General features: G+C 47.8%; 1 pseudogene; it reads left to right on the top strand.

Moving 5' to 3' along the window:
- The window catches only part of LOC123740068 (exportin-T-like), a 62013-nt pseudogene extending 44524 nt beyond the window's left edge, over positions 1–17489 (top strand).
- The last annotated feature ends 11 nt before the right edge of the window (positions 17490–17500 follow it).

Genomic DNA, 17500 nt, shown 5'->3' with positions numbered 1-17500 from the left:
GTAGATAGATATGTACATGAAGGCAGGGTAAAGTGACTAGACATCAGGATAGATAATAATGAGGTAGATATGTACATGAAGGCAGGGTAAAGTGACTAGACATCAGGATAGATAATAATGAGGTAGATATGTACATGAAGGCAGGGTAAAGTGACTAGACATCAGGATAGATAATAATGAGGTAGATATGTACATGAAGGCAGGGTAAAGTGACCAGGCATCAGGATAGATAATAATGAGGTAGATATGTACATGAAGGCAGGGTAAAGTGACTAGACATCAGGATAGATAATAATAAGGTATTTGAGGTAGATATGTACATGAAGGCAGGGTAAAGTGACTAGACATCAGGATAGATAATAATGAGGTAGATAGATATGTACATGAAGGCAGGGTAAAGTGACCAGGCATCAGGATAGATAATAAGGTATTTGAGGTAGATATGTACATGAAGGCAGGGTAAAGTGACTAGACATCAGGATAGATAATAATAAGGTATTTGAGGTAGATATGTACATGAAGGCAGGGTATAGTGACTAGGCATCAGGATAGATAATAATAAGGTATTTGAGGTAGATATGTACATGAAGGCAGGGTAAAGTGACTAGACATCAGGATAGATAATAATAAGGTATTAGAGGTAGATATGTACATGAAGGCAGGGTAAAGTGGCTAGACATCAGGATAGATAATAATGAGGTAGATAGATATGTACATGAAGGCAGGGTAAAGTGACCAGGCATCAGGATAGATAATAATGAGGTAGATATGTACATGAAGGCAGGGTAAAGTGACTAGACATCAGGATAGATAATAATGAGGTAGATATGTACATGAAGGCAGGGTAAAGTGACCAGGCATCAGGATAGATAATAATGAGGTAGATATGTACATGAAGGCAGGGTAAAGTGACCAGGCATCAGGATAGATAATAATGAGGTAGATAGATATGTACATGAAGGCAGGGTAAAGTGACCAGGCATCAGGATAGATAATAATGAGGTAGATATGTACATGAAGGCAGGGTAAAGTGACTAGACATCAGGATAGATAATAATGAGGTAGATAGATATGTACATGAAGGCAGGGTAAAGTGACCAGGCATCAGGATAGATAATACTAAGGTATTTGAGATAAATACATTGCATTCAGACCCCTTTCCCCACATTTTGTTACGTTACAGCCTTATTCTAAAATGGATTCAGTAATCCCCCCCCCCCCCCCCCCATAAATCTACACACAATACCCCATAATGACAAAGCGAAAACATTTTATTAAAAATAAAATCCAGATCCCTTATTTACGTCAGTATTCAGACCCTTTGCTATGAGACTGGACACTGAGCTCAGGTGCATCGTGTTGGGTTGAAACTCTGGTCCTGGTCCAGTGTTTCCTGTCCAGATTTATAGACCAGAGATCAGATGGACTGGTCCTGGTCCAGTGTTTCCTGTCCAGGTTTATAAACCAGAGATCAGATGACTGGTCCTGGACCAGGTTGATAAACCAGAGATCAGATGACTGGTCCTGGTCCAGTGTTTCCTGTCCAGGTTTATAAACCAGAGATCAGATGACTGGTCCTGGTCCAGTGTTTCCTGTCCAGGTTTATAGACCAGAGATCAGATGGACTGGTCCTGGTCCAGGTTGATAAACCAGAGATCAGATGGACTGGTCCTGGTCCAGTGTTTCCTGTCCAGGTTTATAGACCAGAGATCAGATGGACTGGTCCTGGACCAGGTTTATAAACCAGAGATCAGATGACTGGTCCTGGTCCAGTGTTTCCTGTCCCTCCAGGTTTATAAACCAGAGATCAGATGGACTGGTCCTGGTCCAGTGTTTCCTGTCCAGGTTTATAAACCAGAGATCAGATGGACTGGTCCTGGTCCAGTGTTTCCTGTCCAGGTTTATAGACCAGAGATCAGATGGACTGGTCCTGGTCCAGGTTTATAGACCAGAGATCAGATGACTGGTCCTGGTCCAGTGTTTCCTGTCCAGGTTTATAAACCAGAGATCAGATGACTGGTCCTGGTCCAGTGTTTCCTGTCCAGGTTGATAAACCAGAGATCAGATGACTGGTCCTGGACCAGTGTTTCCTGTCCCTCCAGGTTTATAAACCAGATGACTGGTCCTGGTCCAGTGTTTCCTGTCCAGGTTTATAAACCAGATGACTGGTCCTGGTCCAGTGTTTCCTGTCCAGGTTTATAAATCAGATGGACTGGTCCTGGACCAGGTTTATAAACCAGAGATCAGATGGACTGGTCCTGGACCAGTGTGTAACCAGTGTGTTTCCTGTCCCTCCAGGTTTGTTAACCTGCTCCTGAGTCAGATGTCCGTGGAGGACCTGAGAGAGGAGGCGTGCGAATGTCTGTTTGAGATTGTTAATAAAGGCATGGACCCTACAGACAAAACCAAGCTGGTTGAGTCCCTCTGTCAAGTCCTGCAGTCTGCTGGCTTCTTCAATGTGGAGGAGGTAGGTGTACACACACACACACACACACACACACACACACACACACACACACACACACACACACACACACACACACACACACACACAACAGTGCTGTACAGTGAAATGGCCCCCCTGTCTCCTATATAGTAGTGCTGTACAGTGAAATGGCCCCCCTGTCTCCTATATAGTAGTGCTGTGCAGTGAAATGGCCCCCCTGTCTCCTATATAGTAGTGCTGTACAGTGAAATGGTTTCCTGTCTCCTATATAGTAGTGCTGTACAGTGAAATGGCCCCCCTGTATCCTATATAGTAGTGCTGTACAGTGAAATGGCCCCCCTGTCTCCTATATAGTAGTGCTGTACAGTGAAATGGTTTCCCGTCTCCTATATAGTAGTGCTGTGCAGTGAAATGGTTTCCCGTCTCCTATATAGTAGTGCTGTGCAGTGAAATGGCCGTCCCGTCTCCTATATAGTAGTGCTGTGCAGTGAAATGGCCGTCCCGTCTCCTATATAGTAGTGCTGTGCAGTGAAATGGCCCCCCTGTCTCCTATATAGTAGTGCTGTGCAGTGAAATGGCCGTCCCGTCTCCTATATAGTAGTGCTGTGCAGTGAAATGGTTTCCCGTCTCCTATATAGTAGTGCTGTACAGTGAAATGGCCCCCTGTCTCCTATATAGTAGTGCTGTACAGTGAAATGGTTTCCTGTCTCCTATATAGTAGTGCTGTACAGTGAAATGGCCCCCCTGTCTCCTATATAGTAGTGCTGTACAGTGAAATGGCCCCCCTGTCTCCTATATAGTAGTGCTGTACAGTGAAATGGCCCCCCCTGTCTCCTATATAGTAGTGCTGTACAGTGAAATGGCCCCCCTGTCTCCTATATAGTAGTGCTGTACAGTGAAATGGCCCCCCCTGTCTCCTATATAGTAGTGCTGTACAGTGAAATGGCCCCCCCTGTCTCCTATATAGTAGTGCTGTACAGTGAAATGGCCGTCCTGTCTCCTATATAGTAGTGCTGTACAGTGAAATGGTTTCCTGTCTCCTATATAGTAGTGCTGTACAGTGAAATGGCCGTCCTGTCTCCTATATAGTAGTGCTGTACAGTGAAATGGTTTCCTGTCTCCTATATAGTAGTGCTGTACAGTGAAATGGTTTCCTGTCTCCTATATAGTAGTGCTGTACAGTGAAATGGTTTCCTGTCTCCTATATAGTAGTGCTGTACAGTGAAATGGCCGTCCTGTCTCCTATATAGTAGTGCTGTACAGTGAAATGGTTTCCTGTCTCCTATATAGTAGTGCTGTACAGTGAAATGGTTTCCTGTCTCCTATATAGTAGTGCTGTACAGTGAAATGGTTTCCTGTCTCCTATATAGTAGTGCTGTACAGTGAAATGGTTTCCTGTCTCCTATATAGTAGTGCTGTACAGTGAAATGGTTTCCTGTCTCCTATATAGTAGTGCTGTACAGTGAAATGGCCGTCCTGTCTCCTATATAGTAGTGCTGTACAGTGAAATGGTTTCCTGTCTCCTATATAGTAGTGCTGTACAGTGAAATGGTTTCCTGTCTCCTATATAGTAGTGCTGTACAGTGAAATGGTTTCCTGTCTCCTATATAGTAGTGCTGTACAGTGAAATGGCCCCCTGTCTCCTATATAGTAGTGCTGTACAGTGAAATGGCCGTCCTGTCTCCTATATAGTAGTGCTGTACAGTGAAATGGCCGTCCTGTCTCCTATATAGTAGTGCTGTACAGTGAAATGGTTTCCTGTCTCCTATATAGTAGTGCTGTACAGTGAAATGGCCCCCCCTGTCTCCTATATAGTAGTGCTGTACAGTGAAATGGCCCCCCTGTCTCCTATATAGTAGTGCTGTACAGTGAAATGGCCCCCCCCTGTCTCCTATATAGTAGTGCTGTACAGTGAAATGGTTTCCTGTCTCCTATATAGTAGTGCTGTACAGTGAAATGGCCGTCCTGTCTCCTATATAGTAGTGCTGTACAGTGAAATGGTTTCCTGTCTCCTATATAGTAGTGCTGTACAGTGAAATGGTTTCCTGTCTCCTATATAGTAGTGCTGTACAGTGAAATGGTTTCCTGTCTCCTATATAGTAGTGCTGTACAGTGAAATGGTTTCCTGTCTCCTATATAGTAGTGCTGTACAGTGAAATGGTTTCCTGTCTCCTATATAGTAGTGCTGTACAGTGAAATGGTTTCCTGTCTCCTATATAGTAGTGCTGTACAGTGAAATGGCCCCCCCTGTCTCCTATATAGTAGTGCTGTACAGTGAAATGGTTTCCTGTCTCCTATATAGTAGTGCTGTACAGTGAAATGGTTTCCTGTCTCCTATATAGTAGTGCTGTACAGTGAAATGGTTTCCTGTCTCCTATATAGTAGTGCTGTACAGTGAAATGGCCGTCCTGTCTCCTATATAGTAGTGCTGTACAGTGAAATGGTTTCCTGTCTCCTATATAGTAGTGCTGTACAGTGAAATGGTTTCCTGTCTCCTATATAGTAGTGCTGTACAGTGAAATGGTTTCCTGTCTCCTATATAGTAGTGCTGTACAGTGAAATGGCCGTCCTGTCTCCTATATAGTAGTGCTGTACAGTGAAATGGCCGTCCTGTCTCCTATATAGTAGTGCTGTACAGTGAAATGGTTTCCTGTCTCCTATATAGTAGTGCTGTACAGTGAAATGGCCCCCCCCTGTCTCCTATATAGTAGTGCTGTACAGTGAAATGGCCCCCCTGTCTCCTATATAGTAGTGCTGTACAGTGAAATGGCCCCCCCCTGTCTCCTATATAGTAGTGCTGTACAGTGAAATGGTTTCCTGTCTCCTATATAGTAGTGCTGTACAGTGAAATGGCCGTCCTGTCTCCTATATAGTAGTGCTGTACAGTGAAATGGTTTCCTGTCTCCTATATAGTAGTGCTGTACAGTGAAATGGTTTCCTGTCTCCTATATAGTAGTGCTGTACAGTGAAATGGCCGTCCTGTCTCCTATATAGTAGTGCTGTACAGTGAAATGGCCCCCCTGTCTCCTATATAGTAGTTCTGTGCAGTGAAATGGTTTCCTGTCTTGGCTCTGTCAGGAAGAGGATGTGGACTTCCTGGCTAAGTTCTCCAGACTGGTGAATGGGATGGGTCAGTCTCTGGTGCTGAGCTGGACCAAACAGGCCAAGGGGGGCGAAGTGAAAGACGCCGCCGAGTCGCTGCGCGCCATCGAGGCAAAGGTTCCTCTGCTCCTCCAGCTGTTGGTCCACGACCGACGACGACATCTCGGCTAACATCGTAGGCTTCTGCTACGACTACCTGAACGCATTCTCAAACAGGTGAGATACGCACTGATACGACTACCTGGACGTACTCAAACAGGTGAGATACGACTACCTGGACGTACTCAAACAGGTGAGATACGACTACCTGGACGTACTCAAACAGGTGAGATGCGACTACCTGGACGTACTCAAACAGGTGAGATGCGACTACCTGGACGTACTCAAACAGGTGAGATGCGACTACCTGGACGTACTCAAACAGGTGAGATGCGACTACCTGGACGTACTCAAACAGGTGAGATGCGACTACCTGGACGTACTCAAACAGGTGAGATGCGACTACCTGGACGTACTCAAACAGGTGAGATGCGACTACCTGGACGTACTCAAACAGGTGAGATGCGACTACCTGGACGTACTCAAACAGGTGAGATGCGACTACCTGGACGTACTCAAACAGGTGAGATGCGACTACCTGGACGTACTCAAACAGGTGAGATGCGACTACCTGGACGTACTCAAACAGGTGAGATGCGACTACCTGGACGTACTCAAACAGGTGAGATGCGACTACCTGGACGTACTCAAACAGGTGAGATGCGACTACCTGGACGTACTCAAACAGGTGAGATGCGACTACCTGGACGTACTCAAACAGGTGAGATGCGACTACCTGGACGTACTCAAACAGGTGAGATGCGACTACCTGGACGTACTCAAACAGGTGAGATGCGACTACCTGGACGTACTCAAACAGGTGAGATACCACTACCTGGACGTACTCAAACAGGTGAGATACCACTACCTGGACGTACTCAAACAGGTGAGATACCACTACCTGGACGTACTCAAACAGGTGAGATACACACTGATACCAGAGGTCTATGGGAATATGGCTCCCTATTCTCTATTGCACCTTATTCCATCCAGGTCTCTGGTCAAATGTAGTGCACTATAAAGGGAATAGTGTCATTTGGGCCACTCTAGACTCTAGATGTATCTCTACTAGACAGGAGAGGGAGCCACTCTAGATGTATCTCTACTAGACAGGAGAGGGATCCACTCTAGATGTATCTCTACTAGACAGGAGAGGGAGCCACTCTAGATGTATCTCTACTAGACAGGAGAGGAAGCCACTCTAGATGTATCTTTACTAGACAGGAGAGGGGAAACCATAGAAATATAATCTCTAGAACGGGCGTGGAGTAGCCTCTCAAGACCACTGTCATGTGACAGCGTCATCAATAGGATCAGGGTGTCACGGTAACCATGACGTAAACTTGTGTTTATCTGTTTTTGCAATCTTCCCCAAGGGGTCCGAGTGGCAGAGTAACATGCTTCAGGTAGGGAGAGGAGGACAGGAGGCCATTGAAGAGTACTGGGAATCAGACAAGGTGGAGAAAACTGTCCACACAAACTGACCCCAATCATTATCGTTTGGGGTGTGTGTGTGTGTGTGTGTGTGTGTGTGTGTGTGTGTGTGTGTGTGTGTGTGTGTGTGTGTGTGTGTGTGTGTGTGTGTGTGTGTGTGTGTGTGTGTGGTGTGTGTGTGTGTGTGTGTGTGTGTGTGTGTGTGTGTGTGTGTGTGTGTCAGTTAGCCGGCTAATCTCTCCTGCTTTCTGGGAAAAGCCCCACTTCGTTGAATTAAAGGTCCCGTTGGTAGTGTTTTCATGACGACAACATCCTGTCGTCTCTCTTCCCTCTTGTAGTTTCCGCTGCTGACAGACCAACAGAAGACTAACGTTGAGGTACGATTTCATCAGGAACCCTTTGGGGCTGGTTTCCCGGACACACAGATTAGGCCTTAGTTCTGGACTAAAAACATGACCCATGTTTTATTTTAAATTTATTCCAGGAATATAATTAATCGGTGTCTGGGGAAACCAGCCACTAGCTTTTAAAAACCTGTTCTAACGTCTCTCCATTTGTCATCATGTTGACTGATGTTTCTGGCGTGTTGACTGATGTTTCTGGCGTGTTGACTGATGTTTCTGGCGTGTTGACTGATGTGTCCGGCGTGTTGACTGATGTGTTTCCGGCGTGTTGACTGATGTGTTTCCGGCGTGTTGACTGATGTGTGGATCCGGCGTGTTGACTGATGTGTGGATCCGGCGTGTTGACTGATGTGTGGATCCGGCGTGTTGACTGATGTGTGGATCCGGCGTGTTGACTGATGTGTGGATCCGGCGTGTTGACTGATGTGTGGATCCGGCGTGTTGACTGATGTGTGGGTCCGGCGTGTTGACTGATGTGTGGGTCCGGCGTGTTGACTGATGTGTGGGTCCGGCGTGTTGACTGGTGTGTCCGGATCCGGCGTGTTGACTGGTGTGTCCGGATCCGGCGTGTTGACTGGTGTGTCCGGATCCGGCGTGTTGACTCAGTGTCCGGATCCGGCGTGTTGACTGGTGTGTCCGGATCCGGCGTGTTGACTGGTGTGTCCGGATCCGGCGTGTTGACTGGTGTGTCCGGATCCGGCGTGTTGACTGGTGTGTCCGGATCCGGCGTGTTGACTGGTGTGTCTGGATCCGGCGTGTTGACTGGTGTGTCTGGATCCGGCGTGTTGACTGGTGTGTCTGGATCCGGCGTGTTGACTGATGTGTGGGTCTGGCGTGTTGACTGATGTGTGGGTCCGGCGTGTTGACTGATGTGTGGGTCCGGCGTGTTGACTGATGTGTGGGTCCGGCGTGTTGACTGATGTGTGGGTCCGGCGTGTTGACTGATGTGTGGGTCTGGCGTGTTGACTGATGTGTGGGTCTGGCGTGTTGACTGATGTGTGGGTCTGGCGTGTTGACTGATGTGTGTGTCCGGCGTGTTGACTGTGTCTCTGTCTCAACAGGCCATCATGTTGGCTGTGATGAAGAAACTCACTTATGATGAAGAGTACAACTTTGACAACGAGGTAAAAACTTTAAGGTTTTAAATTGTGGGGGGAGTTGAACATCGTTCTCATTACTCACTGTCTCCATCTCTCTCCCTTCTATCTCTCTCCTTTCTCTCTCTCTCCATCTCTCCCCCTCTCTCTCTCTCCTCTCTCTCTCTCTCTCTCTCTCTCTCTCTCTCTCTGTCTCTCTCTGTCTCTCTCTGTCTCTCTCTGTCTCTCTCTGTCTCTCTCTGTCTCTCTCTGTCTCTCTCTGTCTCTCTCTCTCTGTCCATCTCTCTCTCTGTCCATCTCTCTCTCTGTCCATCTCTCTCTGTCCATCTCTCTCTGTCTCTCTCTCTCTGTCTCTCTCTCTCTCTATCTCTCTCTGTCCATCTCTCTCTGTCCATCTCTCTCTGTCCATCTCTCTCTCTGTCCATCTCTCTCTGTCCATCTCTCTCTCTGTCCATCTCTCTCTCTCTCTCTCTGTCCATCTCTCTCTCTGTCTCTCTGTCCATCTCTCCCCCTCTCTCTCTCTCTGTCCATCTCTCCCCCCCTCTCTCTCTCTCTGTCCATCTCTCCCCCCCTCTCTCTCTCTCTGTCCATCTCTCCCCTCTTTCTCTCTCTCTCCCAGGGGGAGGATGAAGCGATGTTTGTAGAGTACAGGAAACAGTTAAAGATGCTGTTAGATCGTCTGGCTCAGGTGTCTCCTGAGCTGCTCCTGGAAGCTGTAGGCAGAGTCTTCAATAACACCGTGCAGTAAGACTCCATCTTCTTTTCTTCCTCGACGTCCCCCCGTGAAGAACCGTGTACTGATCCTGATTGTGTGTGTCTCAGGCGGTGGCAGACGGCGTCCTTCATGGAGGTGGAGGTGGCCATCAGGCTGCTGTACATGCTGGGAGAGGCTCTGCCGGCTTCACACGGGGCCCACTTCTCTGGCGACACGGCCAAGACCTCCGCCCTGCAGGATATGATGAGAACGGTGAGTTAAACACAGCCGAGACCGCCCGGGGTCCAGTCCCCGCCGACGACCCCCGGGGTCCAGTCCCCGCCGACGACCCCCGGGGTCCAGTCCCCGCCGACGACCCCCGGGGTCCAGTCCCCGCCGACGACCCCCGGGGTCCAGTCCCCGCCGACGACCCCCGGGGTCCAGTCCCCGCCGACGACCCCCGGGGTCCAGTCCCCGCCGACGACCCCCGGGGTCCAGTCCCCGCCGACGACCCCCGGGGTCCAGTCCCCGCCGACGACCCCCGGGGTCCAGTCCCCGCCGACGACCCCCGGGGTCCAGTCCCCGCCGACGACCCCGGGGTCCAGTCCCCGCCGACGACCCCCGGGTCCAGTCCCCGCCGACGACCCCCGGGGTCCAGTCCCCGCCGACGACCCCCGGGTCCAGTCCCCGCCGACGACCCCGGGGTCCAGTCCCGCCGACGACCCCCGGGGTCCAGTCCCGCCGACGACCCCGGGTCCAGTCCCCGACGACCCCCCGGGGTCCAGTCCCCGCCGACGACCCGGGGTCCAGTCCCCGCCGACGACCCGGGGTCCAGTCCCCGCCGACGACCCGGGGTCCAGTCCCCGCCGACGACCCGGGGTCCAGTCCCCGCCGACGACCCCTGTTTCTAATGTCTGTTATCATGTCCTGTTTTCTCCTCGTCTCCTCAGCTCGTCTCCTCTGGTCTCAGCGGGTACCAACACACGTCTGTATCCCTGGAGTTCTTTGAGACGGTGGTTCGTTACGACAAGTTCTTCCTGGTTGAACCGCAGCACATCCCCAATGTCCTGGTTAGTACTGCAGTCGCTGAATCAACCAGCCAATCAGCTCTCTGTTCTACCTTTTAAACGTCGTGTCTTCACAGTGTTGAGGAGAGGAGAGGGACAGTGGACCCCTGGATAAAGGGGAGGTTTTGTATCAGTGTTGAGGAGAGGGACAGTGGACCCCTGGATAAAGGGGAGGTTTTGTATCAGAGGAGAGGAGAGGGACAGTGGACCCCTGGATAAAGGGGAGGTTTTGTATCAGTGTTGAGGAGAGGGACAGTGGACCCCTGGTTAAAGGGGAGGTTTTGTATCAGAGGAGAGGGACAGTGGACCCCTGGATAAAGGGGAGGTTTTGTATCAGTGTTGAGGAGAGGGACAGTGGACCCCTGGTTAAAGGGGAGGTTTTGTATCAGAGGAGAGGAGAGGGACAGTGGACCCCTGGATAAAGGGGAGGTTTTGTATCCGTGTTGAGGAGAGGGACAGTGGACCCCTGGATAAAGGGGAGGTTTTGTATCAGTGTTGAGGAGAGGGACAGTGGACCCCTGGATAAAGGGGAGGTTTTGTATCAGTGTAGAGGAGAGGGACAGTGGACCCCTGGATAAAGGGGAGGTTTTGTATCAGTGTTGAGGAGAGGGACAGTGGACCCCTGGATAAAGGGGAGGTTTTGTATCAGAGGAGAGGAGAGGGACAGTGGACCCCTGGATAAAGGGGAGGTTTTGTATCAGAGGAGAGGAGAGGGACAGTGGACCCCTGGATAAAGGGGAGGTTTTGTATCAGTGTAGAGGAGAGGGACAGTGGACCCCTGGATAAAGGGGAGGTTTTGTATCAGTGTTGAGGAGAGGGACAGTGGACCCCTGGATAAAGGGGAGGTTTTGTATCAGTGTTGAGGAGAGGAGAGGGACAGTGGACCCCTGGATAAAGGGGAGGTTTTGTATCAGTGTTGAGGAGAGGGACAGTGGACCCCTGGATAAAGGGGAGGTTTTGTATCAGAGGAGAGGAGAGGGACAGTGGACCCCTGGATAAAGGGGAGGTTTTGTATCAGAGGAGAGGAGAGGGACAGTGGACCCCTGGATAAAGGGGAGGTTTTGTATCAGTGGAGAGGAGAGGGACAGTGGACCCCTGGATAAAGGGGAGGTTTTGTATCAGTGTTGAGGAGAGGGACAGTGGACCCCTGGATAAAGGGGAGGTTTTGTATCAGAGGAGAGGAGAGGGACAGTGGACCCCTGGATAAAGGGGCGGTTTTGTTCCACTCTGTCCTGTAGATGGCCTTCCTGGACCATCGAGGTCTGAGACACAGCAGTCCTAAGGTCCGCAGCAGAGTGGCCTACCTCTTCTCACGCTTCGTCAAGACGCTGCAGTAAGTCCAGCTGTCACTAAGCATTACATGGTGTTCCCAATGGGCCCCTATCCCCTATATAGTACACTACTATAGACCAGAGCCCTATTCCCTATATAGTACACTACTATAGACCAGAGCCCTATTCCCTATATAGTGCACTACTTTAGACCAGAGCCCTATTCCCTATATAGTACACTACTATAGACCAGAGCCCTATTCCCTATATAGTACACTACTATAGACCAGAGCCCTATTCCCTATATAGTGCACTACTATAGACCAGAGCCCTATTCCCTATATAGTACACTACTTTAGACCAGAGCCCTATTCCCTATATAGTGCACTACTATAGACTAGAGCCCTATTCCCTATATAGTGCACTACTTTAGACCAGGGCCCTATTCCCTATATAGTGCACTACTATAGACCAGAGCCCTATTCCCTATATAGTGCACTACTTTAGACCAGAGCCCTATTCCCTATATAGTGCACTACTTTAGACCAGACACCTATTCCCTATATACTGTACTACTTTAGACCAGAGCCCTATTCCCTATATAGTACACTACTATAGACCAGAGCCCTATTCCCTATATAGTGCACTACTATAGACCAGAGCCCTATTCCCTATATAGTGCACTACTATAGACCAGAGCCCTATTCCCTATATAGTGCACTACTATAGACCAGAGCCCTATTCCCTATATAGTGCACTACTATAGACCAGAGCCCTATTCCCTATATAGTGCACTACTATAGACCAGAGCCCTATTCCCTATATAGTACACTACTATAGACCAGAGCCCTATTCCCTATATAGTGCACTACTATAGACCAGAGCCCTATTCCCTATATAGTACACTACTTTAGACCAGAGCCCTATTCCCTATATAGTGCACTACTATAGACTAGAGCCCTATTCCCTATATAGTGCACTACTTTAGACCAGGGCCCTATTCCCTATATAGTGCACTACTTTAGACCAGAGCACTATTCCCTATATAGTACACTACTATAGACCAGAGCCCTATTCCCTATATAGTGCACTACTTTAGACCAGGGCCCTATTCCCTATATAGTGCACTACTATAGACCAGAGCCCTATTCCCTATATAGTGCACTACTTTAGACCAGAGCCCTATTCCCTATATAGTGCACTACTTTAGACCAGACCCCTATTCCCTATATACTGTACTACTTTAGACCAGAGCCCTATTCCCTATATAGTACACTACTATAGACCAGAGCCCTATTCCCTATATAGTGCACTACTATAGACCAGGGCCCTATTCCCTATATAGTACACTACTATAGACCAGAGCCCTATTCCCTATATAGTGCACTACTTTAGACCAGACCCCTATTCCCTATATAGTACACTACTATAGACCAGAGCCCTATTCCCTATATAGTGCACTACTATAGACCAGAGCCCTATTCCCTATATAGCCCACTACTATAGACCAGAGCCCTATTCCCTATATAGCCCACTACTATAGACCAGAGCCCTATTCCCTATATAGTGCACTACTATAGACCAGAGCCCTATTCCCTATATAGTGCACTACTTTAGACCAGACCCCTATTCCCTATATAGTGCACTACTATAGACCAGAGCCCTATTCCCTATATAGTGCACTACTATAGACCAGAGCCCTATTCTCTATAGTGCCTACTATAGACCAGAGCCCTATTCCCTATATAGTGCACTACTATAGACCAGAGCCCTATTCCCTATATAGCCCACTACTATAGACCAGAGCCCTATTCCCTATATAGCCCACTACTATAGACCAGAGCCCTATTCCCTATATAGCCCACTACTATAGACCAGAGCCCTATTCCCTATATAGCCCACTACTTTAGACCAGAGCCCTATTCCCTATATAGTGCACTACTTTAGACCAGGGCCCTATTCCCTATATAGTGCACTACTTTAGACCAGGGCCCTATTCCCTATATAGTGCACTACTATAGACCAGAGCCCTATTCCCTATATAGTGCACTACTTTAGACCAGAGCCCTATTCCCTATATAGTGCACTACTATAGACCAGAGCCCTATTCCCTATATAGTGCACTACTTTAGACCAGAGCCCTATTCCCTATATAGTACACTACTATAGACCAGAGCCCTATTCCCTATATAGTGCACTACTATAGACCAGAGCCCTATTCCCTATATAGCCCACTACTATAGACCAGAGCCCTATTCCCTATATAGCCCACTACTATAGACCAGAGCCCTATTCCCTATATAGCCCACTACTATAGACCAGAGCCCTATTCCCTATATAGTGCACTACTTTAGACCAGGGCCCTATTCCCTATATAGTGCACTACTATAGACCAGAGCCCTATTCCCTATATAGTGCACTACTATAGACCAGACCCCTATTCCCTATATAGTGCACTACTTTAGACCAGAGCCCTATTCCCTATATAGTGCCCTACTATAGACCAGACCCCTATTCCCTATATAGTACACTACTATAGACCAGACCCCTATTCCCTATATAGTACACTACTATAGACCAGAGCCCTATTCCCTTTATAGCCCACTACTATAGACCAGAGCCCTATTCCCTATATAGTGCACTACTATAGACCAGAGCCCTATTCCCTATATAGTACACTACTATAGACCAGAGCCCTATTCCCTATATAGCCCACTACTATAGACCAGAGCCCTATTCCCTATATAGTACACTACTTTAGACCAGAGCCCTATTCCCTATATAGTGCACTACTATAGACCAGAGCCCTATTCCCTATATAGTACACTACTATAGACCAGAGCCCTATTCCCTATATAGCCCACTACTATAGACCAGAGCCCTATTCCCTATATAGTACACTACTTTAGACCAGAGCCCTATTCCCTATATAGTACACTACTATAGACCAGAGCCCTATTCCCTATATAGTGCACTACTATAGACCAGAGCCCTATTCCCTATATAGTGCACTACTATAGACCAGAGCCCTATTCCCTATATAGTGCACTACTATAGACCAGAGCCCTACTCCCTATATAGTGCACTACTATAGACCAGAGCCCTATTCCCTATATAGTGCACTACTATAGACCAGAGCCCTATTCCCTATATAGCCCACTACTATAGACCAGAGCCCTATTCCCTATATAGTGTACTACTATAGACCAGAGCCCTATTCCCTATATAGTGTACTACTATAGACCAGAGCCCTATTCCCTATATAGTACACTACTATAGACCAGACCCCTATTCCCTATATAGTACACTACTATAGACCAGAGCCCTATTCCCTTTATAGCCCACTACTATAGACCAGAGCCCTATTCCCTTTATAGCCCACTACTATAGACCAGAGCCCTATTCCCTATATAGTGCACTACTATAGACCAGAGCCCTATTCCCTATATAGTACACTACTATAGACCAGAGCCCTATTCCCTATATAGCCCACTACTATAGACCAGAGCCCTATTCCCTATATAGTACACTACTTTAGACCAGAGCCCTATTCCCTATATAGTGCACTACTATAGACCAGAGCCCTATTCCCTATATAGTACACTACTATAGACCAGAGCCCTATTCCCTATATAGCCCACTACTATAGACCAGAGCCCTATTCCCTATATAGTACACTACTTTAGACCAGAGCCCTATTCCCTATATAGTACACTACTATAGACCAGAGCCCTATTCCCTATATAGTGCACTACTATAGACCAGAGCCCTATTCCTATATAGTGCACTACTATAGACCAGAGCCCTATTCCCTATATAGTGCACTACTATAGACCAGAGCCCTACTCCCTATATAGTGCACTACTATAGACCAGAGCCCTATTCCCTATAGGTGCACTACTATAGACCAGAGCCCTATTCCCTATATAGCCCACTACTATAGACCAGAGCCCTATTCCCTATATAGTACACTACTTTAGACCAGAGCCCTATTCCCTATATAGTACACTACTATAGACCAGAGCCCTATTCCTATATAGTGCACTACTATAGACCAGGGCCCTATTCCCTATATAGTGCATTACTATAGACCAGAGCCCTATTCCCTATATAGTGCACTACTATAGACCAGAGCCCTATTCCCTATATAGTACACTACTATAGACCAGGGCCCTATTCCCTATATAGTACACTACTATAGACCAGAGCCCTATTCCCTATATAGTGCACTACTATAGACCAGAGCCCTATTCCCTATATAGTGTACTACTATAGACCAGAGCCCTATTCCCTATATAGTGCACTACTATAGACCAGACCCCTATTCCCTATATAGTGCACTACTATAGACCAGAGCCCTATTCCCTATATAGTACACTACTTTAGACCAGAGCCCTATTCCCTATATAGTGCACTACTATAGACCAGACCCCTATTCCCTATATAGTGCACTACTATAGACCAGAGCCCTATTCCCTATATAGTACACTACTATAGACCAGAGCCCTATTCCCTATATAGTGCACTACTATAGACCAGAGCCCTATTCCCTATATAGTGCACTACTATAGACCAGAGCCCTATTCCCTATAGTGTGCACTACTATAGACCAGAGCCCTATTCCCTATATAGTGCACTACTTTAGACCAGAGCCCTATTCCCTATATAAGTGCACTACTATAGACCAGAGCCCTATTCCCTATATAGTGCACTACTATAGACCAGAGCCCTATTCCCTATATAGTGCACTACTATAGACCAGAGCCCTATTCCCTATATAGTGCACTACTATAGACCAGAGCCCTATTCCCTATATAGTGCACTACTATAGACCAGTCCTCTGTTTACAGTAATAGTTCTAGAAGGTTCTTTGTGTTTGACCCCTAACCCTGTTGTTTACTCTGTTGTTTACTCTGTTGTTTACTCTGTTGCCAGTAAACACATGAACTCCTTCATTGAAGACATCCTGTCCAGGATACAGGACCTGCTGGAGCTGGCTCCTCCTGTAAGTTACCTCTCCCCTCTATACATTACCCTCTGTACATTACCCTCTGTACATTACCCTCTATACATTACCCTCTATACATTACCCTCTGTACATTACCCTCTACACATTACCCTCTACACATTACCCTCTGTACATTACCCTCTGTACATTACCCTCTATACATTACCCTCTATACATTACCCTCTACAGACCTGTTGGAGCTGGCTCCTCCTGTAAGTTACCTCTCCCCTCTATACATTACCCTCTGTACATTACCCTCTACACATTACCCTCTATACATTACCCTCTATACATTACCCTCTATACATTACCCTCACACATTACCCTCTGTACATTACCCTCTGTACATTACCCTCTGTACATTACCCTCTGTACATTACCCTCTATACATTACCCTCTACAGACATGCTGGAGCTGGCTCCTCCTGTAAGTTACCTCTCCCCTCTATACATTACCCTCTATACATTACCCTCCGTACATTACCCTCTACAGCATCTCTCTGCACTGACCTACCTTACCCTCCATACATTATCCTCTACATCTCTCTCTCTCTTCACTGACCTACCTTACCCTCCATACATTATCCTCCCTCTGTACTGACCTTCATTCCCCTCCCCGTGTGTACCTCAGGAGAACGGTTTCCGGGCGCTGCTGACCAGCGATGACCAGCTGTTTATCTTTGAGACGGCGGGGGTGCTGATCGTCCACGGAGAGAGTCCCGCCGAGAGGAAGCAGGCTCTGATGAGATCGCTGTTGACCCCGCTGATCGACGCTTTTCGTCTGCTGCTCGCCAAACTGGCCTCTGAGAGGGAGGAGGAGAGGCAGGCCGCTGGCAGACTGTCTCAGTCACGCTGTTGGCTTCGCTAGGTAAATATACC

Source organism: Salmo salar, unplaced genomic scaffold (genome assembly GCF_905237065.1).
Source record: "Salmo salar unplaced genomic scaffold, Ssal_v3.1, whole genome shotgun sequence".
Lineage (NCBI taxonomy): Eukaryota > Metazoa > Chordata > Actinopteri > Salmoniformes > Salmonidae > Salmo > Salmo salar.
This window is presented reverse-complemented; position numbering and strand designations above follow the sequence as displayed.